At 33.6% G+C, this 27,341-nt stretch overlaps 1 non-coding gene across 1 annotated transcript; it reads right to left on the bottom strand.

The window, feature by feature from the left end:
- Positions 1-11,843: 11,843 nt before the first annotated feature.
- LOC124986001 (U6 spliceosomal RNA) lies at positions 11,844-11,947 on the bottom strand. Its single transcript, XR_007108924.1, has one exon. It is a non-coding gene; the product is annotated as a U6 spliceosomal RNA (small nuclear RNA).
- Between the last annotated feature and the right edge of the window lie 15,394 nt (positions 11,948-27,341).

Here is a 27,341-nt window from a genome sequence, read left to right as displayed (position 1 = left end):
ATTACAAGAAAACACCCAATTCCTAGGAGAGATGACGGTGGCAGTTTCCTGGAATGGTGGCCTTGCCTTTATTCTGCTACTCAAAGTGTCTTAATTTGTACTTTTTCCTTCATACTCTCAAATACTATTGTCAGGTTTTCCTTAAGTCCTTCCCCATGCTCAGACCTTGTCAAGCAGCATGGTGGAAATGGTCCCCGCCAGTAAGTCCCTTTGTGCTTTATGTCCCCACTGTGAGCTCTCTGTCGGAAAGTATTTTTCCATTTTTTTTTTTTGTCTCTGGCTTCCTATGCTTAAAGGCAGCTCCTTGATGGAAGGTGTAGTAGGAGTTTCTCGCAGTTTCTTGCTACCTCTGTTAATGGTGAACTCTCCACTTTCTCAGCATTTCTGCGAATAATGAGAAGAGCCATAGATCTTTTCTTTCTTAATAAAGGACAATCGTTTCCCATAGATTAACTTTTGTTTCTTTGCATATCAGTTTTCCAATGATTTCAGGGGATTTTGGGGATTTTATTGGCTCTAACCTGTTGTGTGGTTAATGTGAAAGTAATTATGTATTGCCACTACAAAAAAAATACAAAAAAAAAAAAACAAAACCTCTTGCTGTCTCTCCTTCTGTTTGATATAGATTGTTGTTGTTTTTACTGTATTTAGTTTTTTTTTTTTTTTTACTTATGGATGGACGCAATACCCTTATTTTATTTATTTATGTTATGCTGAGGATCGAATTCAGTACCTCGTGCATGCAAGGCAAGCACTCTCTCACAAAGTCACAACCCCAGCCCCTTGTTGTTACTGTTGTTAACTCAAAAATAAATAAATAAAATAAAATAAACCTTAATAGTAAGAACTTCCATCACCTCGACTAATGAGAAACTGGGAAGAATTACCTCTAACATTATAAGTCCTCTTACTGCTTTGTTTTTTAGACTGATTATTTTGAAAATGATAAATATTGTGCTAATATTTTCAGCAAAGGAAATTGCATGTTATTTTAGGTAAAGTTATTCAATATTAAATCCTCATTGCAATTTGGGTGTTTTCCCCTGCATGCCTTTATTCTGCTACTCAAAGTGTCTTAGTTTGTACTTTTTCCTTCTTACTCTCAAATACTATTGTCAGGTTTTCCTTAAGCATATTTTTAGGAATCTGACAATGGTATTTATGTGTCATATAATTTGCTATTCAGTTTAGGTGTCTTGTTTAGAGTATTACCTATTTTTGTCAATTAAAACATTGTATAATTTTCAAATATTGTAATGCAACCTGCTCCCTTACTCTCTGACAGGAAAGAGAAATAGGAGAAGAAAAAGTGAGCTATCAAGTTTCTGAAAAATCTGTTTTAAATACCTGCCAGGTGTTAAATGTAGAATCTGTTAGTAAACATAACAGGCACAAAGTTGTGCACCTCTGAGAACAATTAAAAAATTAATACCCATTTCCCCTTCAAGTTCAGTTTGGGGCAAGACAATCTCTTTTCTAAAATTGCCAAAATTACCAAAAATTCATTTAGTATTTTAAGAAAAATGTTAGATCCACTTTAGTCATCACTCTCACATTATCATAATAAGTCTTCTTTAAGGAAAACATTTGGTACTGATTGGCATTGGTTAAGAAAATCTCCTACTTGCTATTTTTTTTCCTTGACATGGCTTAAACAGCACTTTGTTTTACACTGTGCAATATGCTGACGAGGAGTCTTTAAAGTACTGAAATATTCATGTTCTGATCCATTGCAATCATTCCCTAGTGCCTTCTTGGTTTTGCAAGAACAAAACAAAAAGTGACTATATCAGTATCAGCAGTATCAGAACCTTTCAAAATAAACTTTATAAATGGAAAATTTCAGAACATTTTGTGTGTGCACAAAGTACACTACTCAAACTAAACAAACTTGGTGATGTCCTAGTCTTTGTACAATTCATAAAGAAATATCATGATTTTGATACTTGTAGTCATATAAGGATATAAATATCAAGGTACAGTGTTTGAAAATTATTTCTACTTTTAAAATGCTAAATGACTATATTGTATTCAGGTACAGTGATTTACAGCTCTGAAAAACAATAAAAAACAACATGAAAATTTATGTAATTTATATTATACCTTCCTTTTCTTCAACTAGTATGCATGAATGAAGAAATTTCATAGGCATGTGACATTTAAATACATTTTACATCAATATAAAAATAACAGGACTATAACAGACCACTATGGTCCTATTGGGAAACTGAATTGATTTAATAATCACTTTAAAAATGTAGGATCAGAGAAAATATGCTCTCATTTGTTCATCTTTCTGCAAAGTAATTTTACTAGATATTAGTCTGAGTAATTAATAAGCTTTCAAATATTTCAATAGAGTTTTGCAAATATGAGTTCACATGGCTCCATTTACACATTCTCAAAATGTCAGCCTAGAAAATAATACCCACATTGAAGGTATTGTTTCCATACCCTCTCAAGCGTATTTGACACCTGGCATTGGTATGCAGTGGTCTTCCCTCTGTAGGTAATGAAAACATTCAGAAATTTTTGTGCCAAACTGGAATCTTTCTGAGCAGCATTTCAATGCGCATTAGAAAACTGTTAGGTGAACAAACATGATTCCCAAACAAATATGTCACAAAAAAAGAATCCAAAATATTTTGAAGGTAGTTTGCATACATTTGAACCAAAAATTTAGTAACTTTCAGAACACAGTAAAAAGAAAATTTGTAGTCTCTCAACATAGTGCTAACATATTAATTGCAACTGGAGGAATACATCTAATATGGTAGGATAAAACAATGTCAATTTGAATTTTCAAAAGAAGAAGTGAAATGCAGGGGAGATACAGTTACCAAGAACAATTTTTTTTTTATCAAATCTAGTATACTTTAATTAACACTAAAATTTGGTATATATTTATCCCCTTATAGTAAAGGGTATCTATTTTTAGTAGCAACATTACTATTGAAAAAGAGCATGCATTTCAATTAGAAGTTTGGACGTTTACAATTTTAACTGAGGGCATACCACATAATACATATTATAGTTATTTTTATTTTAGAATAAATAATTTGAATATAATGTAAGATTAAGTGAATAATGCATATTATAATGATTGTTATGGGGCAGTGATTTAGTCATATTGTTTTAGGTATTATTTATTTCAATTCTATCATTGGAGAGATAATAATGAATATAATCTGTTCTTGAACAGAGTATGCAGTCTAATTGGAGGACCATCGTTTGGGCTTAGATGTGTGTGTCTCCCAAATGCTCATGTATTAAAAGATCGGTTCTCAGTGCAGCAATGCTCAGAGCTAGGGCTTTAAGGACGTGATCGGATCATGAGGAAACTAATCTCATCAATAGATTAATTCATTGATGGATTTATAATCTGAATGAACTATTGAGAGGTGGTGGAAACTGAAGGTGGAAGCTAGCCGGAAGAAGTGCCCTAGGGGATATATCTTGACCCTCCTTCCTGCTTCCTAGCCACCTTGAAGGGAGCAGCTTTGCTCCACCAAGTCTTCCTGCCATGATTTTCTGCCTCAGCTCAGGCGCTCGGCAATGGAGCTGGCTGAACTTGAACTGAAACCTATGAAACCATGAGGCAGCATAAACTCTTCCTCATTTATATTGCTCTTTTCAGGTATTTTGTTCACAGGGACAAAAGGCTAACATAATAATACTTAAATATGGCCCATGCCTATGTATTTTTATAACCCAAGATAATTGTACGTTGTAAAGGATAAAAGTATGATACTGTGAGAAAAACTTACTGCATAGATAGAATATAGAAATGTTCATGTTGGACGAAAGGTAAGATTTTTATTAATTTGGATATTTATTACATTTTAAGTTGAATAGGTGGAGCGAGACAATGAAATAAATATTTTTTTCTTGAGACATGATATAAACTTTGTATTTTTCAAGGAACTGAAATTCAGTGGAGATCAGAGATTGAGGGCTATGAGAGCAATCCAGAAACTTCTGGGCCATATTTTCTTTAGTCTCTTTTAATTGAAATGAGAGGGTTATTAAATCTATGAATTTTGATGGAATGGTTAAATTAGATTGTTACAATGACCATTCTGGACATAGTTAAGGAAAACATTTCGGGGTAGGCCAGAGTAAGTATCTTAAGTTAGTCACTTTCGTTGCCATTTTTTTGGGGGGGTGGAGTACTAGGGATTGAACTCAGGGGCACTTGACCACTGACCCACATCCTCAGCCCTATTTTGTATTTTATTTAGAGATAGAATCTCACTGAGTTGCTTAGTGCTTCACTTTTGCTGAGGCTGTCTTTGAACTTGTGATCCTCCTGCCTCAGACTTCTGAGTCCCTGGGATTACAAGTGTGTGCCACCACGCTTGGCTTTTGTTGCCATCTTGATGAAATATACTGCTAGTTTGGATGACAAGAAGGGCAACAAATATGTAGACATGTGATGGGATATCATATATACAAAAGATGGAAAATTAATGACAGCTTTTAATTGCATATGGATGCTTAAGGAAAATATTGCATTATTTAGTCAATTAAAAATAATTACTAAATATATACCATTTGCTTTACTTCAGTAATTGGTAATGAGAGTAAATAAATAAGACTGTCCATTTCCTCATGCACATTATATTATGTAATAACAGTTTTCTGACCTTTGTAACTGGAAGGTTGCAGTAGCCACTCTGTAAGAAAAGTAATATGAATGTTCCAGATTTACATGTAGCTTAGTAGGGGAAATCATAAGTGAATTGGGAATTAGTATTGGATTTGATTTGTCTTTGCAATGCTCAAATGTATGAGAAATCAGATATTTAAGGCTACAAAGCATGGAAGGGTACGTCTGTAGGGACAAACACAATTTTGGATCCATGGAATATGATGACAGTTGAGGTTGGTTCAGGGGTGCAATGTTACATTAGGTAGTTACATTAGGAGGAAGAAGTTTTGGTGTCTACAGAGCATGAGGTTGAATATAATTAACAACAATGACCTGTCTAGTGATGTATGATCTATCAAAATGTATAAATGCATTCTACTGTCATGCACAACTAAATTGAACAAATAAAGTTTAAAAATTATAAAAAACAAAACAAAACAAAAAGCAATGAATCACATATCTCAACATAGTTCAACAAAAGGATTTCCAATGTACTCACCATGAAGATATAGGATAAAGTGTAAGGTGGTGGATATGCCTTCATTCAGTCATTACTTGTGGCATACAAAAATCAAAACAAGGAATTTTACCCAATAAATATGTGCAACTATTATGTACCAATAATTTAAAAACTGAGACTATAAGGTTATGTAAGGAATCTCCTAGAAAGAATTTTAGGACATGAGAAACAAGCCATGAAGTACTCAAATATTTCGTTCAAATAGAAGAAGGTGGTTCTCTGAGAAAAACTGAGAAATTTCAGAGAAAGTCCAAAGACGAGATTTCAGGGAAGCTCTGTGATTGTGAATACTTATAGGAAATGGGAAGCTGTCCAGGGACATTCCAGGTAAAATGAGGAATGAAAATGAAATTTTACATCTTGATTTTTGAATAAGGATATCATTGAATTCATTAGTAAATACTATTATGTTGAGCTGATAAAAACAGAAGTCAGTTTGGAATAAGAGGAGAATAATATGGTGGAAGATTGGATAAGACTGTATGAACAGATCTAAACTCTACAGCTCCAAATGCGTGGGTTGGTTCACTTTTTACCAATGAGAAAGCTGAGCCAGGATGGTTAAATCCCCTACCTGTGACGTGGGAATGCCAATCATGAGATCTGAGGTTGTGTTCTTTTTAGTACGTGACAAAGGAAGAGTCATACATACTTTCATTTTCTTTCCAAGTCATGGGACCTACTTATTCATTTCTAAAACAATCTATGAGGATGATTTATTTTATATCTGGGATAATCAGCAGAGCATATCATTCTGTACATGTATATGATAGTGTGTAAGTGTGCATGTTTGTCCACTGCATGTGCCTGCAACAGGTAACTTTTTAGAGGTATTGAATCTAACATAAATCATTTCTGTGTGCAGCAGGGGTGCCAGTAGCACTTGCAGTAGATTCAACTATTGCTTTCCAAAGTTTACTCCCTCTTGCCAGGTAATATTGCTATGCCCCGCCTCTCCTTGCTCCATTGAGAATATACATAAACATTCTAGGCCACATACTGGTATTCAAACTAAAAACCAGAAAATAGAAAATGAAAGTAAGGTCACTCAAATTTCCACTGGGTTCATCGTACTGATCTTATTTATTCTCTCATCGTGTACGACTGCCTATGAATATTTTCATGGCTGTTAATTCTATTATCCTTGAAGGTAACTTTAGAGTATGAAGGGGAAATTAATTGCTCGTCCTGTTTATAAAGATGACAGTGAAGTATTCAGTTTGTGTCACTAACAGTTCTTTTGATCCATTACCTACTTAAATTGTTTCCTAATATGCTGGAGTGTAATAATTAAGTGACAGTTTATCCTCTCTAATCTGCAAAAACTAAACAGAGATTAATAACTGATACTTAATGACATAATTACTAAATGAAAAAGCAAGACAAGGGCACACATACACACACACATATATGTAAATTTTCTAAAGGAATCAAATATATTAACAGCTTACCTGATTATTTATCAGTTTGAATTTTATCGGGAGTTTGCGGATGGTTTTGAAAAGCTCACCTGGTTATGTTAAGGACGTGTTAAGTCATTTATTGTCCCTTTGAAGGGCAGCATGCACCGTCCAGCGAGTTGCTGGGAGTCAGGTCACAGCTTCAGACTGCAGACTGTGTGTAGTAAAGACAGACTGGTGCAGGCAGCCTGGCTGTCCATGCTTGGTGGGGGAGCATTGCTTTGTACTCTATGGTGTTTCTTTTCATTAGCTCTGGACCTAATTGTGCCCATTTCACATTATTTTCTTTGGGAAAAAAAATACAATCATCAAGTTCTAGCTTTATTTAATCTTTGACTTTTCTCTATTATTCTTATTGCTAAACACCTGAAAGGTAAATTTTCAGTTGGTTAAGGGATTTTACTCAAGATTTTTTTTCTTTTGATGATGAATATTTATTTATTAATAAGAACTTTAATAGATTAGAACTTTATGTAGCATTGTTATTTACAAAATGCTTTCAATTTGTGGCTTTCTAAAAAAAATATCTTTCTCTTCAAGTTTATTTTCTCTGATGATATGGCCTTGAAAATATAAATCCGAACTTCATAAAATGAATTTTCTGAGTGGAGTTGATGTGATCAAGATATTTTTTCTCTCCTCAACCCTCACTACATTCTATCTAAATTCAAAGTTTGTTTTGGTCTATTGCCAAAGCATGTTCCAAATCCACCTTCACCCCCCATACCACAGCCCTCACTTTAGCCCAAACCTCCTAAACTTCTATCATGGCTTCAGTTTGATCTCCTTGACTCCTTGTCTGAGTTCTGAGTTCCTAAAACAGCATTCTCCAAAGAAGCATTTAAGATGATCTTAAAAAAAAAAATTAAAAATCCCTATGGTACCATCTTCCCTGCACAAAGTTCCCTGATAGCTTTCCATTGCAATTAAAATAGAAGGAAAGCATTCTCTCAAATTCTACAAGACCTTCCAACTTTTGTACTTCTGATATGATTCTTCTTCTTTCTCCATATGCCTTAGACATAGTAACTTCTCTCTTCTCATTATATATTTCCCAGTTAAGTCGTTGATTTGGAATTCTTTAACGCTGTGTATTTGCATGGTTATATTATGCTCTTTTGCAAGTTCCAATACAAATTTCTTTAGAGATGTTGTTTGACATATCGAACTGTAATGATCACAAATCTCCCCTTAGTTGATTGACTTTATAATAATTTATTTCATCTTAGTAAAGTAATATATTTGTAGTTTCAAAATTATCTTGCCTTGAGAGATCATATATTTTCTGAAATTCCAGTGACTAAGAAATTTTTTGATATATATTAGACATTCAAATTATTTTAAAGGTCAATTTAAGGATTTAATATTCAGTTAAATAAAGGATTATTGCAATAGGCATTTTTGTACAGAACCTGTGGAAATTGGTGTTTATTCCTCTAATATGGTAAGCAGAATCCTAAAAGACCCTTCCTGAAATGACTCATGACTTTGTATAATTAACACCCCTTGAGAGTGGGAAAGACCAGAGTTTACGATGAGATATGACAGCATTGCCATTGTTATATGGCAATGTTAAAAGGGAATTCTGCAGATATAATAAATACTCTAATCAGTTCACATTTAATTAATAGAAGAGCAGATGATCCTGGTGGGCCTGACCTAATCAGATGAGTTCTCAAAGGAGACTAAAATTAACAGAATCTGTCCTTTCAGTCTCATAGAAGTAAAGTATGTTGTGGAGAGGGTTAAATTACAGGGAACATTTGGTGTCCAAGGATGTGGACAATCCTGGAATCTCATATGTGGCTGATGAAAAATCAAAATGGTACAGTCACTTTGGAAGACGGTCTGATACCTCTTCACCAGGTGAAGCACATACTTACAATACACCCCACACTTATGTGTGTGCTCAAAACAGTTGAAGACACATGCCTACACAAAAACTTACACAGAAATGTTCATGGACACATTATTTAGAGTAACAAAAATGGAAATAACCCAGATATCTATCAACTGATACAGGGATAAATGAAATATATACTGCAATAGAATATTGTTTGTCAATAAAAAGGACCAAAGTCCTACAACATAGATGTACCTTAAAAATACAAGTGAATACGATTACAAAAGGCCACAAATTTTAGGATTCCATTTTTGCGATACTTAACAGAGTAAGCAATTTCATAGAAACACATGGAATAGCTTTTGTCTATTGCTAGGGGTAAGGAGAATGTATAAGTGGTAAAGCGTATGGTGGTTTTTGATTTTTTTTGTATGTCTGATGAAAATGTTTAAAATCAATTGTGCTGACAGACACACAATTTTGTCAATATACTAAATATACTAAAACCATTGAATTGTAGACTTTAAAAGGTAAATTTTAGGGTAGGTGAATCATTTTAATTGATCACAGAATAAACCATGTACCAAAATATAATGGTTTTAAGCATGTGGTGTGATATTCTCATGCAATACACCCGAGAGGAGTCATTTAAGTTTGTGGGCTGCTTCTGTTCCATGTTCTACAGCTTGTTCAAGGATCCAGATTTCTTCCATCTTGATTTCTACCATTCCCAAGAACAGTGTTCTCTTACTTATGCTCAAACACTTTCCACGGTTATATCAAGGCACTAGTTGAAGTATGGAATTTATCTATTAAATTGATAATAATACACAGGCAGAATATTTATCATCCCCTAATCTACTACTTTTATACATCCCATCTGTAAGCCTTAAATGGCACAATGAGGTTGATTTTATCTAAAAAATCTTATTCTCTAAGCCATGTACTGCCTAAAATAGCTTTGAATACACTTTAAAAAAGTAATGTTATATCTTTGTGTGAACTAGAAATCTGAGGTGAATAAAAATCTCTTATTTTGGTAGGATGATTTTTTTATTACATTGAGTTCTGTTATAAATTTGAATTAAAGTCATTCAAGTATAAAGAACTACCTCAATTTGATATTCGAATTTAGCTGCATTTTCTTGACAATGAGGAACAAAGATATTAAATGTCAGTTATGTTCCTGAGAATTTGCACTTCACTTTTGTGACATTTTTCAGAGTTTATACAGAATGAAAATCTTTTTAACCTTACAAAGTTTGAGCAATCACCTAATTAAAGATTTCCAAACACGCCTTACACTTTTACAATCCAGCTTCTATTTCAGTAATGTTTAAAAGTCCATCTTTCTTACGAGATATAACCCAGAGATTAAGACCATTCTGCTTACACACAAAATATATGGTTTCCAACATAAGTGAAGCTCTTTCAATTTTTCTCTTTTTGTGAAAGCAATATTCTCCCTGGTAAATAGAAGTAAGGATAAAATAGCATAAAATTTGTGTTTGGGTCTTCTAAAATGGCAGATTTTTTCCCCCTTTATGTGTTTGTGGAATGAATGGGTCTGTATGAATTTCCATCTTGATAGTCAAGTCATACCTGACTAGGGAGACAAAAGATTTTTCTATTGAACGTGTACTGGAGTACATTCTACATCCACAAAAACCTGGAAGTAGAAGTCAAATTAAGTCCTTCTCAGGTAATATACAAATAATAACAAGGTAAGGAAAACTTTGCCTGGAATTTTTCAGAAGTTTTGCTTTATATTAACTAGAAAACTTTGAAGATTTTAAAGATAATACATTCTATTACTTTTGTAGTCACAGTTCAAGAATGTAATTAAAATTACAATGTGAAAACCTTAAGGAAAGTACCGTAAAACAGTATGATTTTTAACAGAGAGCTTCATTACCCTTAGAACATGCCTATATTCCCAACCTACATCACTGAAGAATAGTGTATTTGGTGGGCTTTTCAAATCACTGCACTAAGAGCACATCTCCTATCAAGCCATTGATGAGACTTCAGTTCTAAAACATGAATTTTAACTATTCTTGCCTCCTACTCTAGAATACTAGAATGCATATTATTTTTGCAGTTTTGGGTCCTTTCTAGAAAACCGAATAAGAAGCCAAGATTCTCATTGTAGAGTTAAGCTTTGACTTTTCTTTTTTTGCATTAAAGTTATCACAAAACTTATAAATTCACCATTATTTTTCAGCACTAAGTCACATAATAAAGAATTAAGCCCCAAAGAATATTATTTAGAGTAGCTCATAACTTTACACCAAGTAAGTAGCAGAATTTTAATTCAGTCTCACATTTTGTTATCAATTTCTATTTGAATAATGAGACTGATATAACCACTGCTCATTATACAAGCACAGAAACCTTTTGTAGGAAAGAGTAGAGGAACACAGGCAATATATCATCCCAAACATTTGCAGGTACATTAGCTTTACAAGAAAAAGCCTCTGGGATGATAATAACTAAGATATTCTGGTTCTTTCTACAAGGACAGAGGGTGAAGGTACTTCATAAGTAAATTTAGCTGTAGCAACTTGGCATTTCAAGTCTATTACAAAGCAATTGTTCAGGAAGAAAATTTTTAAGAAAGAATTCACCCCCCCCATACATACACACACACACACACACACACACACACACACACACACACACGATTTGTTTACTTTTTGGAATATCCAGTTTCTTTCTCTCCACAAAAGCCCTTTCTACACTCCTTCATCTCTTCTCCTTTGAGAAGTGCACATTAGAAATCTGATCATATGTACATACATGGTCCCTGGATTTATTCGTTTTCTCTTTGTGACAAGTAGAAACCATGGATCAAGCAGTGCTGCTAGTGTGTACAATCAGGTTTCTTAGGTGTCAGAGAGGGCTTAGCAGTGAGGACTATGGTGCTGCCTGTCCAATGAAACTTTGGGTGGATGATTTGGAGAGCTATTTGGGATTTAGACAGGGTGAAGTTAGGCAGAAAGTCACTTTTGGAGCCTGAGGTTTGAAAGAGGAATATCATGTGCCCATAGGAGAGCTAGGGATGAGAATTAGCTGCACATATATTTATTGTAAGTTCATAAAAGAAACAGTTCTTACTGCACTAGAAACCCTGAGTACCTGATGCTGAAGATCTACTAGAGAATACCCCTATATCATATGTGCCATCAGTTACACATAATTACCCGTGGTTAACTTAGTCCGCATCTGTACATATGCTAAGAAGAAATTTTTATTCTTTAAGAAATTTAATTGCTGTGGGGGCAGGGAACTGGGAGTGGGTGTGGAGCATTCAGGCTGGCTTCTAGAGATTGACAGATGATGCAGGCCAGAACCTGCAAGTTATCAGTAAAACATCCAGAATGTGGCAGATATCTGCATGGAATCCTTGCACAGGGGCTGTGCTAATCTGCTCTGCATTGTTTCCATTTTAGTATACGTCTGCAGTAGCCAGCACTCCTGAGAATTTTAATGAGAATAATCACAGAACTTTTTGAAGGATAATAATAAGACTAGCCTCAGAAAAACTGGAGAAATTTCAAGCTCAGGACTGGTAAGAAGGGGAAACCTTGGAAAAGACAACCAGTTTCCACTTAAGATTCCAGAAAAGATAAATGCTAGGAGTGATAGTAACGCAGAAATACAACACAGTTAGAAAATACTAAAACAAACAGTCTCAGATCAGATCGCTACCTGACTGGACAAATCGATCTACTTCTATTTATATTGCCTGACTGAAAGAAAAACTTTTCTAGAAACTCAAATTTGTTCTTAAATTCTTCATATTTAAACTTTGGCATTAAAACAAATTTATATCTGCATGCCAAGAGAAAGAATAAAAGATGGATGGAAATAAAAAGCAGGACAGGAGATCATGAACGACATAGCCAAAAGTGACCATAGCCACAGAAACAGAGCCAAAGATGATCCAGGTATTGGAACTGTCAAATCAATATTTTTGCAGGGCTTATTATAATATTAGTCTCTTGAGAAAATAATATGATTAAGCTGAAATAGAGGTCAATATTAAAGAATAAGCACATACTGCTCACACAAGTGGAGAAAACATTAAAACGTATAACTAAATTAGAGAGAGAGAGAATGGGGGAATACCTTTGAAGACATAATGTCAAATAAATTTTGGAAATGACACCAAGCATAAAGTCACTGATTCAAGATGATCTAGGTCAACAGATCTTGTTTTGGAAGATTTCAGTTGGACATTTGTGTCCAGTCAACATCTGCAACTATTCTTACAGATATCGAATCCACATTTTCCATTGTTTTTAGCATGTAGTAGGTGTGCTGCCAATTTGACCAACATGAAGGAATTTGGAAAATGAATGAAAAATTTAAGAAATATTGCTATGGGCATTGTGTATGGCATGCACTGTTCGGGGAAGAGTGAAAGGAAAGCAGAAGCTGCTGGCTCATGGACAGGAGCATCCCCTTAGCTACAGTGTCACTTGTGGTTTGAATTGCCCAGTCAAGAAGAAAAAAAGAGTGAGTACAGAACAAAAATTATTTTGAGAGAGAAAGAGATTGACACAGAGAAATACTACATTCGTCTATCTTATTACAATACATGGTTAAAATTATGATGTTATTATCCTTTCCTTCCTTCCTCTCTTTCTCTGGGTTTGAATCCAGGACTTTGAATATGCTAGTTAGGTTCTCTGTCACTGAGCTATGGTTCCAACCCATTGCTTTTGTGAATCTCTTCCTGCACCTAATCTATAAATTAAGCTGTACCATGGGTATGTATGTGTAGGAAAAAATTAGTAAATACTGGGTTTATATTCTGATGAATGGGGGACAGGGGAGGAACTACTGGATTTCCTATGCTTTACATATAAATGGTTACATGGAAAATATTACTGGTAGAGAATAGTTATTTACCTTCATTTATCAAGTTTCTTTTCTTACCCACTAAACTCTATCAGGCTCTTAAAATACCCATTTGTGACCATTATCTTCCTCTTAAAATTGCTGAACCTCATTTACATAGAATAAAGGTTTATTTCTCAAACTTGTCCCTTCCTTTCCTGTCTGTAGCTGAAGCCTTCCTCTCTCCTAAGGCACTTCTACAGATGGTTCCAATAGGGGATGCCTTTCCCAGCTCTGCTGATTAGTGACCGAAATAAGGGAAAACAGGCTTCTGTGTGGCTGACTGCGGCTTGGAAATGGATTTCCATTCTTCATCTGTAAAAGTCCCCATCTTCAAATCTCACATCTTCAGACTCTAGTTTCCAGCAGGGTTTTTGTAGGAATCATCTGCTGGCAAACACATCACAACTCATTTCCTGTTCATGATCATGGTCTCCAAGAGTGCTCTCAAAATTCCTGGTTACTTCAGTAGCCACTGGTTGACCATTTCCCTAGAAAGGTCTGCAACTTCATTGACCTCTTCTCATTAACAATCTGGTCTTCACCTTACATCACCCTTTAACACCGAAGCATTGTTCTTCCATAACTCCAGTTTACTGCATTAGTTTGAATTTGATGTGTCTTACTCTTTATTTACATGTACAATGTCATCCCTCTGTATCTTTGAAAATTCTCATTCTCCACAAGAAATAAACACAAAAATCAGTCATGGGATGGCATCAAATTAATTTGCAAAAACGATTTTTGCAGTATCACCAGTGTTAGCAGAATTCAGCATTCGTTTCTCAGCCCTTCTATTAACTTCTCTGCAGCATCTGCTACACTTCTTCAGTTCCTTCTGGACAGAGATCTCTTATTGGTTTCCAGGACCCTATACTTTCTAATAGTCCTCCTATCTCTTTGATATCTCTTATGAGAATATATTAGTAGTTACTTCTAATATTCCAGACCACTTAATACTATATGTCACGATATCACTCTCAAACCCAGACCTATATCTGTCTACCTATTTGGCTTGTATTTTTGGTATCTAATATGTATCTCAAAATTTGTATGCCCAAATTCAACATTATAATGCCCTACCCTTGTGTCTGTTCCCTCTGAAGTCTCCACAATTTCAGTTCATTTGCAGTTCCATTCTCCTTTCATCTTAAACTAAAACACTGAGTCTTGCTCAACACCCCTTTGGTCTCATGTCTACAACCAACACCTCCTGTATTCTGTCTTCAGAATACATCTTGACTCTTGCTCAGCATTTCCCACTTGCTTCACCGTTATGACTTTCTTCTAACACTACTAGCCAGGTGTCTTTGGTCCTGGAAATGTCCTGTATCTGTGCTGCTATAGCATAGCCTGTAGCCACATATGTCTACTGAAATATGCTAATATTTCACTTGAAATATGCTAATGCCACTGAAAAGCTTAATTTTTATCTTTCATTTAAACTAATTTAAATTGAAATACCCACATATGCCTAATGTCTACTGCATTGTGCAAGGCAGTTCCATACCTCTGTGCTGGGTAACCCTCAGTCTAGTCTAAAACTTATCTTTACTGATATATTTTACATGTAATAAAATTCATTTCAAGTGTTCAGCTTAATGATTATAACTTTACTTATTGTAGAAAATATAACCATAAATGAGTTTTAGAATATTTTTATCCTAAGATTCCTCACAGTCCTTCGGTCACTGGCAATTCTCATCCCAGTCCATAGAAACCACTGATATGCTTACTGTATTTGTAAATTTGATTTTCTGATCATTTGATGTAAAATGGAATTATAGCATACTAACTTGTGTCTAACTTCTTTCACTTTATGTAATATTTTTGAGGTTGTTCTATGAGGAACCATATATCCTTAGCTTATTCTATCTTATTGTTAAATAATCTTCCATTATATGGATTTACCACATTTTCCTGTGTATTCCCAATTGATGAACATGTGTCATATCCACGTTTTGGGTACTATGAACAGCGATCCTGTAAACTCAATGTAAAAGACTTTATGTGGACATAGTTTTTTATTTCTCTTTTGGTGTACATCTAGAACTGGAATTGCTAGGTTTATGTTGAACTCTTAGAAATGGAGGTTCACAAAGTGGCTGCATCATTTTACATTCCCAACAGCAATAGATGAGGTTTACCATTTTTCTGTATGTTCATTAACATTTGTTTTGTCTACTTTATTTACGATAACCATCATATTGGGTATAAAGTGGTTGCTTATGGTAGCATTGGATTGCATTTCCCCATTGACAAATAATATTGTCTTTCTGTGTCTTTACTAATCATCTGTATATTTTCATTGATAAAATATCTGTTCATATCTTTGTTAACTTTTGACCATACTGTTTCTTATTGTTATGTAAGAGATTTTTATTGGGTATATTTTTATAAACATTTTTTTTATCAATTTTGTTTTCCTGTCCATTTTTCATTTCATTTTCTCAAACTGGTTTTCCCTGACCATGGTGGAACTAACCACTTAGAACTGGACATTTGCTTTTAAAATGTTTTATTCATATTTCATATTGATATCTAATATAATACATCTTATTTAGTTTAATGACTTTCCCTACTACAAAGTAGATGAAAAACCAATTTTGTCTGTTTTCATTGCTTCTAAGTGTTCATTCTAGTCTGTCAATATAATTATTTGTAATTTGAATAAAAATATATTTTAAAAACCATGTAAAATAAAAATCCTTAAGATAATCATTATCCCCTTTTTTTGTAATGTGAAATAGTAAAGCTGTCAAGTTTTCATTTAGAGGGGTCTGAAATTCTAGTTATTGAATATTAAAATCAAAATATATAATGTCAAAAATTTAAATCAGTGTTATGCATTTAAAGAAAATGAAAATTTAAAGCAATACATAAGGACAAGTTGCTTATCTGTAAAAGGACATCAGCAGTCCAAGTAATTTTATTATGGTTTTGCTATTTAAACTGTCTGTCCATAAATAGATAAAAATTGATCAGTATTCAGTAATGTACACAACACCTATGACCTTTTGCTAACTTTGGAAAATTAGTATTATTGTCTTGTTCTTATCTTGCAGTTAGTTCTACAACTAAATCAATCTTGAGTTTGTTTTTAGCTTCCTGCCTACTTGGGTTTAGAACTAATCTATTAGGAGCTGTCTGAGGTTCTTTGCTGGATCTTAAAGTAATCTTATCCCTAATGCTTTCATACAGTAGCTATTTAATCTTCTTCATAGAGTAGGCAGAATAACCTTACACTTTACTTTTCTAATAAAATGTTTTTGGTTAAGAATTTTAATTGAGAGAAAATTGGGCAACAACTGAAGCATACCTGGAACATATCTATAATGGTTTAGTTCAATAAAACTTATTCTTGAATGATAAGTTTTACATAATGGAAATGAAAATGTTTATATTTTAAATCAGGCTTTTAATAAAAAAGTGAAATTGTTTCCATTTCTTATGTTTAGAAGTTGGAGAAAGTAAATGGAATTTTATTTTTTAAATTGAAGTCTTTGTTCTTCTCTCTGATAAATGTGAGCAAGTCACTTAGAGTTTTCATGAATCCAGTGTGCACATACTATTAAAAAAGTAAAATGTGTAACATATACTTGGCATATTACAACTTTTAGAGTATTGAGCAAAAGCATATTGTATATTTAAATTTATGTGTGCAGTAAATCATGTATTTTACATAATAGAGAAAAATGTGTACTTTGATATGCATTTATGTACATCATGTCCTTAAATTGGTGAAATGTTCAATGAGTGTGCAGTTGTCTTAATGTATTAAAATTTTGTTTGCTCACTATTATACACAACATAATGTGACGGCTGTATATTTTAAATGTATTTGAAATACAAATCATAAAACTTCATCAATTTTGAAAAACTCTAAGAAAATACTGCCAGCGGTTTTTTTTTTTTTTGGTAGTTATTTATTTATCTGGAGGAAAGAATAGTTATCACAAGGTATTTCATATTCTTTACTTGCAGTTTTCATAGGAAACATTGGAGACCAGAGGAAGTTTCAGAATTTTAGAACATTTATTAGAAGAATTGAGATAAAAATTCTTTTTATGATTTGTACACATTTGATTTTTCAATTTACAACTTTAAATATACATGAAATGATCAGTAAGGCTGCATTAAGCTGCATGGAGATCACTCAATTTTCCAATGGTAGTGTTTGGTATATTTAGTAGAGAAGAGAGAGGAGAGGGATGAAGGAGAGAGAGTTAAACAGAGAATGGGACTTTATTAAGTTACATGATGACACTGAAAATTGTTAAAGAAAGCAAAATTTTATAATAAATTCACGCAATTAACAAATTTCTTTTTGCTATTTTCCTTATACAGATTTAAAGATGCATGGAGATATGATAAAATTTATAAATTTAACATTTAAATCTATATAAATTTTAAAACTTCTTGTTTACATATTTCCAAGTCTAAAATGTCATCCTTTAAGTTGACAATAGGTAATTTGAATAATTTAAGATTGGATTCTAGAAAAATGCTCAAATCTGTCAAGTAACCTGCATATGTGATTTCTCTCACCCAAATCTCTTTTCCTTTTTCTAACATATTGTTATGGTTTGGATGTGAGGTATCCCCCAAAATCTCATGTGTGAGGCACTGCAAGAAGGTTCAGAGGAGAAATGATTGGGTTGTCAGAGTCTTAACCCAATCAGTGAATTAATCCCTTGATAGAGGTTGAGTGATAACTGAATTGATAGGGAATGGCTTCAGGAGGTGGGAATTGGGGTGTGACTTTGGGATAAATATTTGTATCAGGGAAATGGAGTCTCTCTTTACCTCCTGATCACCATGTGAGCTGCTTCCCTCTGCCACACTCTACTGCCATGATGTCCTGCCTCACCTGGAGCCGGGAGGAATGAAGCCTGCTGAATATGGATTGAGACCTCTGAAATGGTGAGATACTAAAAAAACCCTCTCCTCCTTCACATTTGTTGGGTTCTGTAGTCACAACAGTGAAAAAGCTGACTAAAACATATGTAACTAGAATATTCCACACATTTTAAAAAGCAAACTAGCAATTCATTTGAATTAGTTTAAAATACATGTTATTTTCATAATATTTCAGGTAGGCAACACACATTTCAATATAGATCTACAATTTTTTATCATAAATTCAATTTGCTTACTAATTAGTTTAAAAGTATCTTTCTAAACTACAATTGACACATTTATAGCAGTAATCAACTAGTTACCTAAATCTATAGTTCATTTGTTACACATTTTGTAGATAAAATACATTGAATAACTGGTGTTTCTGAGTCAGTGAATATATGTGAAGTGCTTTATCAATATTTATTGAAAAGTTGCACAATAAATTAATTTTTATAGAATTTAAAATTTAAAAGTGAATATTAATGTAAAAATGCTTTCTTCTAATTGTAATTATTCATTAAGATTTAATCTAGGTCTTACAAGAAGAAATTATAACTGACTCTTATTCTGTAAATCTGCATTTTAAAAGCAAAAAGTGGTATTCTTTTCCTTTAAATAATTCAGGTTTCCTGAAAAAATTGTTTTGAAAATTAGATTATGTGGTTTTTACTCAAAACTACAGTCTTTAGTTAAAACTGTTGACCAAGATTTCTTAAACAATGGACCTCCCTACATATGTGTATATATATGTACATATACAGTAATATATATTCACTATGATGTCAAAAGTACTTGCATAATTCTCTCTTGTGTTCATCTACTTTTCATATAAATATATTAACATATCTATTTTCTATGTTAACAAAAACATTTATATTAGAAAATCTTCCAACATGTAGGTATGTACATATACACAATGCATCTAGCTTATATAATAAAACCTCTATCCTAATTCCTATAAATCACACTATTAATGAGTCACTCAACTCATTATGATTATTTCTCAAAGGCATTTGCTTAATATCTCTATTAAAATAAATATTTTATTATGCTAATATTAAGCCATTTAAGAAAACATTTAAAATAAATTATTTTAAGAGAATTGAGAATAATAAATTCCTAAGGGAATTTCTAAAAATATACAATCCTATTAAAACAGACAGTTCCCTATAATTATGAGTCTATGTTCAAAGTAGAAAGTGATGTTATTTGTAAAAAGACAACATCATCTGTTGAAACTTATTTCCAGTGAAAATGATTTGAGATCATCTTTAGAGGGCAGCATCTAACTAGGGAAAGATGTACCTCAGGTCTAAGTAGAAGTTTGAGCAATATTACAGTGATTACATCTGTTAATCAAAAGTTGATAATCTATTAAAATATCACTTCACAATTCCAGTATCAAGAAGCTGAGTAACAGTATCAGATAGTAACCTAAATTTATAATCCAGTTGAGAGATACACTTCATTTTACATCACCAGCTGTTAAATGCCTGTATCTTTTTCAGCTAATGTTGAAGTAACATGGAATATATTAACCTTACTCCAAGTGTAGTAAAACAGAGCAACAATAATCTAGGCTTTAACAGTTATGTTTTATTAAAAAAAAAAGATAAAGAATGAATTTCCCAAACAATTGTAATCATATAACAAAAATAAAAAGACACAAATAGAGAAGTAAAATAAATGAGCCTATGTCATGTAAAAAAAAATTAAATGAGAACAGGGCTTTAGAACATGGGTCAGAAAGTATTTTATTCCATATATATATATATATATGGAATATATATATATATATATCCTTAAAAATAGAAAACTTGAAGTTTTGTTTGAAGAATTTACTGTTAAACATATTGAATAGTTCATTAATCATATTAATGAAACAATTGTTCCATCATTCCATAATTTGTATTGAAAAAAATCTATTTTTGTACCCAATCACTATTTTTGGAAATCTTTGATGAAACTTTTTTTTTTAATATCCAATGACAATATTTTGTAGAGTAAAGCTTTGCAAACTGTTAAGGTATTTCAGAAGTTGTATTATCTGGACTATGATAATATTAGTGCTTAGTAGAGTCTTATCAGACTAAGTATCTTATTCTGGTTTCTCTAAAAATGAATGACTTAAAAATATAATTAGTAACATCAGTATGTTATCAAAACCGCCAATGGAAAATTAAAACCACCATGCAAAGCAAGTTCTTTAGCCATTTACTTATTCATCAAATGTTTACTGAGCATCTGCTTGTGCTAAGCATTTGTACGTAGTGGGCATACGTCGATGCTCCAAACTACATTTCAGCCTTCATGCTCATGGAGCTTATATTAAAGTCTTATTATTTCTACCTTGAGACAGGATGTTTGTGTATGTGGGATGGCGATGACAAATACATACAAAGAGGCAATTGATCTGGAATGTTATAGTCCAATCAAATATATATTAATGTTTCTTTAGATCCACATAATTCATTATACTCCTACAGTCTCCTTCAATCTTTAATATTTTACTTTGGGATAGTCAAATAAAAATTGTTTTGCAACCATTTATACTCCATGATTATCCATAAAACCACCTTAGAAAATTTAGTATTTTAAAATTTGGGTGACTTAAAAAGCTATAAATAGGTCTACATGATTTTAAACTCAGATCTGATTATGAAGCCAAGCCCTGGTCACAGAACTATAGAGAGGTGGCCCAGGTAGGCTGGAGCATGGGCAGTAAGAGTGGGCCATGGCCACAGGGAGCCTGCCATGCCAGCGTGGGCCTGAGGTACAGCAAACCGGGATGAGGGAGACCAGGGTGTGCTGACCTGTCTTGCAGAGGCAGCCCAGCCTGGTGCAGAAGCGCAGAAGCCTGGAACCATAACAATACATGGTCCACCAACCTCAAACTTCTGGGAAGCTGGATTGCAGGTAAGCTTTGCAAGAAAATGCAAGTGAGGCAGACCCAAATGGAAGTTCAGACTCAAGGGTTAACCAGTAGCATTAGTACTTTTCCCAAACCCTGATTAGCATACGTTTGGATCAATAGCATTGACCCAAATGATATATAAACCCCTAGAGCAGTAAACTCAGGTGGCAACCCCTGTGGGGGTTCCCTCTTGCTCTTGTGAGAATTGGTTTCTCTTATTCACACTTGAATAATTCCTACCTTCACACATGAATAAATCCTACTCCTTTCACTGTGGTCTTCCATTGTCTGGTGAATTTCATTCTTTGGATTTGTGAGAGAAGAACCAGGAAGGTGGCAGTGAGTTGCTGGGATCTATTACAACACTGGAGGGCATGGCCCCCCATTTAGAGTTGCAATACTGAGAGCTGCAAATCGCCACTCAACAGTAGTGGAGGAGACTCAAACTTTGCCCAAAGCGACCTTCAGGGCCTACCAGGAGGCTTGCCCTTACTGCGGTGAGCAGCTAATGCTAAAATAGACTTTCTCAGTTGTAGAGACTTGCAGCTTGCACAGGCTTCCGTCGCCAGCAGAAGTGGAGAATTAAGTTTTGTCTCAAATTCTGGTTTCAAGTATAGGTTTTATTTGATTGTTACAGATTATTAAAAAACCGAAGGCATACAATTAGCACAATGATTTTAAGAATATTTGTCTTGAACTCACTCCTTTTGTCCAGTTCTTTAATTTTTAATTTTCAAAGACATTGCTTTCAGGACATTACTTAAGTTTTACAACTTAAACATTTTTCAACTTAAATTTAAAACTTATTTCTATATTGAGATTTAAGAAATTGACCTTTTGGAGACCAGTTGTTAATATGCATTCAGTACTTTGCATTCAAATGAAATAGAGGCATACATGCACAACTGAAAAGAGAGAAAAGGGAATTTTATTAAGACCTCTTTTTTCTCCTTGAAAAAGACAAAATCTTGGCCCTGGCAGGTTCTCAAATTTTTATTAATAGGCTATAAAATGTAGATAAGTCTTTATGTTGTCAAAATATCAATTTTTATTAATAGGCTATAAAATGTAGATAAGTCTTTATATTGTCAAAATATCATGGAAGATCCAATGTAAGCTTAAATTTGAATTGCAAAACCTACAATCAAATTTTAAAATGAAGTATCCTTCAGTTATATGTATGTCAGACAGATACCTCTCCAAATTATAATCACTTATTTGTTTGCATAGAATGAAATTTAAATCAGAAAAGAAAAAAAATGTTGTTTTTATGCCCTTTTACTTGTCTGCCAATTTATTTATTGTGTTATTGATTATTAAATTATATCAATGTCCTTGAATGATTTGTCATTAGCATTTGAGTTGCAGCATTTATAATTTTAGAACTATTTCCCCTAAGTTGTTAAATTTATTGTGAAATACTATTTACATAGACTGAAAACTCAATCCAACAAGCATTCATTTACTAAAAATAACATGTAAAACCTACATATTCACTCTAAGACCATATATTTTTTTAATTCCCATTATTTCATCAGTTTTGTTCAAGTGCACATTTTGTTCCAGATTCTGTATGTGCTATGTCCTGGTCATTTATATTCTGAAAGTGTTTCCCATGAAAGGAAAATCATGTGTGAAGCAGGTACTATTTAAAATATGAAAGCTAAGTTTCCTTTTTTTATTTGTCTCTGATATATTTTTTTCTAGCAACTATTTCACCATTTAACATTAGAAAAATAGAAGAGGATATGTTAATTTCTGAAGAAGAAAGATGGACTATAAGCTTTAGGACCAAAGCCTATGTTTTTGAGGGGTGAAGGTTAAAAACAACAACAACAAAAAAAACCAAACAGAACAAAGCAGAAAAAGTTGAAGGTTAAGGAAAGCAACTAGTGAGATAGATATATCCTTTCATTTATATAACCAAAAAAGACATTTTAAAAAATTAAAAACAAAGAGACACAACCCCCCTATAAAAACCTTCAATTGATTAGCTTGAATTTTCACCCTTAAGCATCATTTAAGAGTGCATTGCTGATTGGGGAAGTCTTGGTAGTCATTCTGTGTTTTCTAATCTTTCATGTAATTTTTATCCTACAAATATTCAAATGACAAAGAAACTTCTCTAGACTTTATCCTCATTTTAATCACCTGTTTCCTAGCTACCTTGCACTCATTTTAAAATAACTTATTCTAATGACTATAGAAATGTCTCCCTTTTCCTTACATCCTCCATCTGGTTCTGAAATCTCCAAGTTGGAAAGGCAGATGTTTTGGCCTAGTTACTAAACAGGGTTATCCATATTCATTATAACAGCCACTATTTACTTCCTTTATAATTAGGGAAGAGATATTGGAAGCTTGTATGAATGAGATAGTTAAGTTAAAAAAAAAATGGTAAGGAGGAGGTCGTAGGCTCAGGTGTAGTCACGAGGCATTAATGCATGCTGTCTCTATTAGTGCTTTCAGCCCACACTAAATGGATGCTTATTTGTTCTCAAATATTTGGTTGCTTTTTGTGAAATATTTGAGTAATTTTACCTGTGAAAAGCAGGGTAATTTAGTTGAGACTATCTGAAATGATACCTAATTATACTCCTGTTCAGCTTGAATGTTAAAATGTCATAGTCAATTCTTAAGATAAAAGAAAATTGAGAGAGTCATTACCATTTTGAAGTAAGACCAGGACATAGATTTATAGTGGAAAAGAAAACCATTAAGTAGATGAGATCAATAGATGTCAAGCACATGAGGGATTCTTGTGACACCTTAAGAAAAGAAGTGATTTTTAGCTATAGACATAAGGATTTATAAATGTAATCTAAAGGACTTCTGATTTAATTGACAAAGGAGATCTGAAAGCCTGGGATAAAATGAAATTAGATCTTAAATGCAAAATGCCATATTCTATCTTAAAAAGTGCCTAATTTATAAATATGTCTTTGATTAAACCAAAATTGAATACATCTCTTAAAACAGTTTTTAAACACTTTATTCAGTTATTTTCCTTATTTTATGTCAGAAAGCAATTACATGTACAATTCAATTTGTAACCACATACAAATTTATATAACATATCCCCTTAATTACATATTTAAATATTAATTTTTATTTTTTCCTTATTTGATTCTTATTTAAATCTACTTACATTAGCCCTTTACTTACTTTGTTATTATTTCTAGTCTGACACATTCGATAACTTAAAAATTAATAAAAACTATTGAAAATTAACTAATACACCCACACACTCTAACCTCTAGTTTTCCTAATTATTAAAATGAGGGTGATGAAGTTCCTCTGGCCCTAAAATTGAGTTTTTGAAGAGTACTTTCTTGTAGTGATTATGAATTTGCAGTAAGTGCATTTTCAGAATAAATTAGGTTATTTTCTGATCTAACTCAACAAACATTGAAAATCATACCTGAACGGTCATCTACATCGTGCACAGCCATAGAAATGAAAAGATGTACCCCATTTGTGTACAATGAATCAAAATGCAGTCTGTAAAAATAAAAACAAAAGAATTCACTGGAAAAAATATATATAATTGTTGAAGACAGGTGATAGGAATGTTAAGTTTTGTTATGTTTTCTATTTTGTGGATATTTGAAAATGACCATTAAAAGGATTTTTAACAAAAAAAATTTAAACATGCTACTTGCATGGAACAAAATTTTAGTTTATCTTTTACATAATAATAAAACACAGTTAAATAGAAAAATGACATTTTACAAAATACACTAATATAGAGAAGTATATTCTCAAATGTTGGCATATTAAAATGAAAAGAGTAGTATGTAAAGAATTAAACAATGCACTCTTGTCAATTTTCCTTTAAGATTGCAGTTACAATAGAGAGAAGATGGCGGGTGAGAGGAAAGATGCACTTCCCAGCAGTTCCTCAGCACCAGACCTAAGCAATGGGAAGACTGCTGCTCAGAGAGGTGGGTAACTAAAGGAACTCACTGAAACTTAATCTAGGACAGTAAAAGAGACCATAAGGACACGGAAAGTGAGAAACTTTGAAAATAACCTAAGAAATAATGTTGGGGACACACCAGCCTGGCTGCCGGGGTGGCTGCTGAGGGAGGAGGGGAGTGCAGGTAGAGGAGAACCTGAATCACAGCAGGCAGATCAGTGAGTCATTCTGGGAGGAGCTGTAGAATACAGAGGGAGGCTGATCTTAATGAACCGGAGTTGGTGGGGAAGTATTGGGTGAAAACCAATCTGGATCCCTTGGCCCACAGGGAAATAATTTGGTGGGAACTGGTCACCTGCCCAGGGTTTATTTGTTAAATGCTGAGCATCGGCAAGCAGAGACCAGAGATTGGGAGCTCATAAGGGAAGTCAGATGAATCTAGATGTCATTGGTGTGACCCCCCCAGAGCATACCTGAACCAAACTGAATGAAAAATAAGTGCAACAGAAATTGCCACCTGCATCATAGGAATTCTAGATATCAAGGAGAGAGAGCTCCCTTTGTTGCTGGCATCCCACAAGAGTTATTGGGAAAGTGTCAAAGATGGTCACAAGGGAGTGTATGCACTCCATGGCTGATGCCTGGTGATTCATATTTTTTTAATTACTTTTTTATTTTTACAGACTGCATTTTGATTCATTGCACACAAATGGGGTACATCTTTTTGTCTCCATGGTTGTGCATGATGTAGATTCATACCATTCGTGTAATCATATATATACATAGGGTAGTGATGTCTGTCTCACTCCACCATTTTTTTACCCCACTCACTTTCATTTCCCTCCATGTAATCCAAAGCAGTGAATTTGAAACTGATGAAAGTTTAGTCCCTATATATCCACCAACAAAGGTCCAAAGCTTAGCCAAGACTAAACCCCAACTAATGGAACTTCCAGTTTAGAACTCTGTGCCACTCATGCTACAGGCATATGCAATTTGTGAGCACGCTGTGTTCTATACCACCCTATACTGGCAGATGGGAAGCTGTGAGCTGCTACAATCAGCTTTGGCTCCTAGCCACAGTAGCTGGCAGCTAGGTGAGGAACACAAAGAGGTTGTACTTAGCAATCCCCAGTCCTTGATCCAAGGGTTTCTGATTCCCAAATAAATACTAAGAATGAAAACCCATCCCTGCCAACAGTTTTTAACAACCTAAGCAGAAACAAGTCATACATTTCTCATTAAGATTTTTTTTATCACATTTCCCCCCTACTTATTCCCCCCAATTTAACTCTATTTTTAAAAAAAGGATTATCATTTTTAATTTTCTCAAATATCATTTCATTATATTTTATACCTTTATTTAATTTAAAGAAATTTTTTTCCATTTCCATTCTGTCAATTGTGTGTGTGTGTGTGTGTGTGTGTGTGTATGTGTGTGTGAGTTCTTACCGCATGAATAGGTCTGAGAAAGTATATATCCATATAAATTTCATTTTCATTTTAATTGTCTTCTTCTGCACCTGTTTATTATTCAGCCTTGTTTTGATTTGGGGATCTAATTGCATGTGGGTTTGAGTTGTTTAGATCTTACATTTGCTTATTTGTTCATAATTTGGTTTTTGTCCCTCTTATTGTCTCTTCTTTATTCTCGTCTCTCATTAATAGCCAAATTTTCCTGTTACCCCTTCCTCTCTTTCTTTTTCATTATTTTTAGAACATTGATATGGCTGTATCCCTGTAGTATGCTGACTTTAGATCTTTGTATATATACAAAGGAGTGGAATAACTGGGTCCTTTGGTGGTTCTGTTCATAGAATCATTTGTTGAGGAACCCCCTCCTGCTTTCCAGAGTGGTTATACTAATCTGCAGTCCCACCAAAAATACATGAGTGAACCTACTCCCCAACATTATCACCAGCATTTGTTACTATTGGTATTCTTGATAATTGCCAATCTGACTGGAGTGAGTTGAAATCTCAATGCAGTTTTACTTGAATTTACCTGATTGCTGGAGATGTTAAAACATTTTTACAATTGTTGGCCATTTGTTGGCCATTCTCCTTTTGAGAAATGTCTGTTTAGTTCATTTGCCCATTTATTGATTGAATTGTTTTTCTGATGTTGAACTTTTTGAGTTCTTTATATATTCTGTATATTAATCCCCTTTCAGAGGAACAGCTGGCAAAGATTTTCTCCCATTCTGTAGGCTTTCTTCATGCTCTTA

Source organism: Sciurus carolinensis, chromosome 5, assembly GCF_902686445.1.
Source record: "Sciurus carolinensis chromosome 5, mSciCar1.2, whole genome shotgun sequence".
Classification (NCBI taxonomy): Eukaryota; Metazoa; Chordata; class Mammalia; order Rodentia; family Sciuridae; genus Sciurus; species Sciurus carolinensis.
Note: the sequence above shows the minus strand (reverse complement) of the source record. Positions and strands in the feature narration are given on the sequence as shown.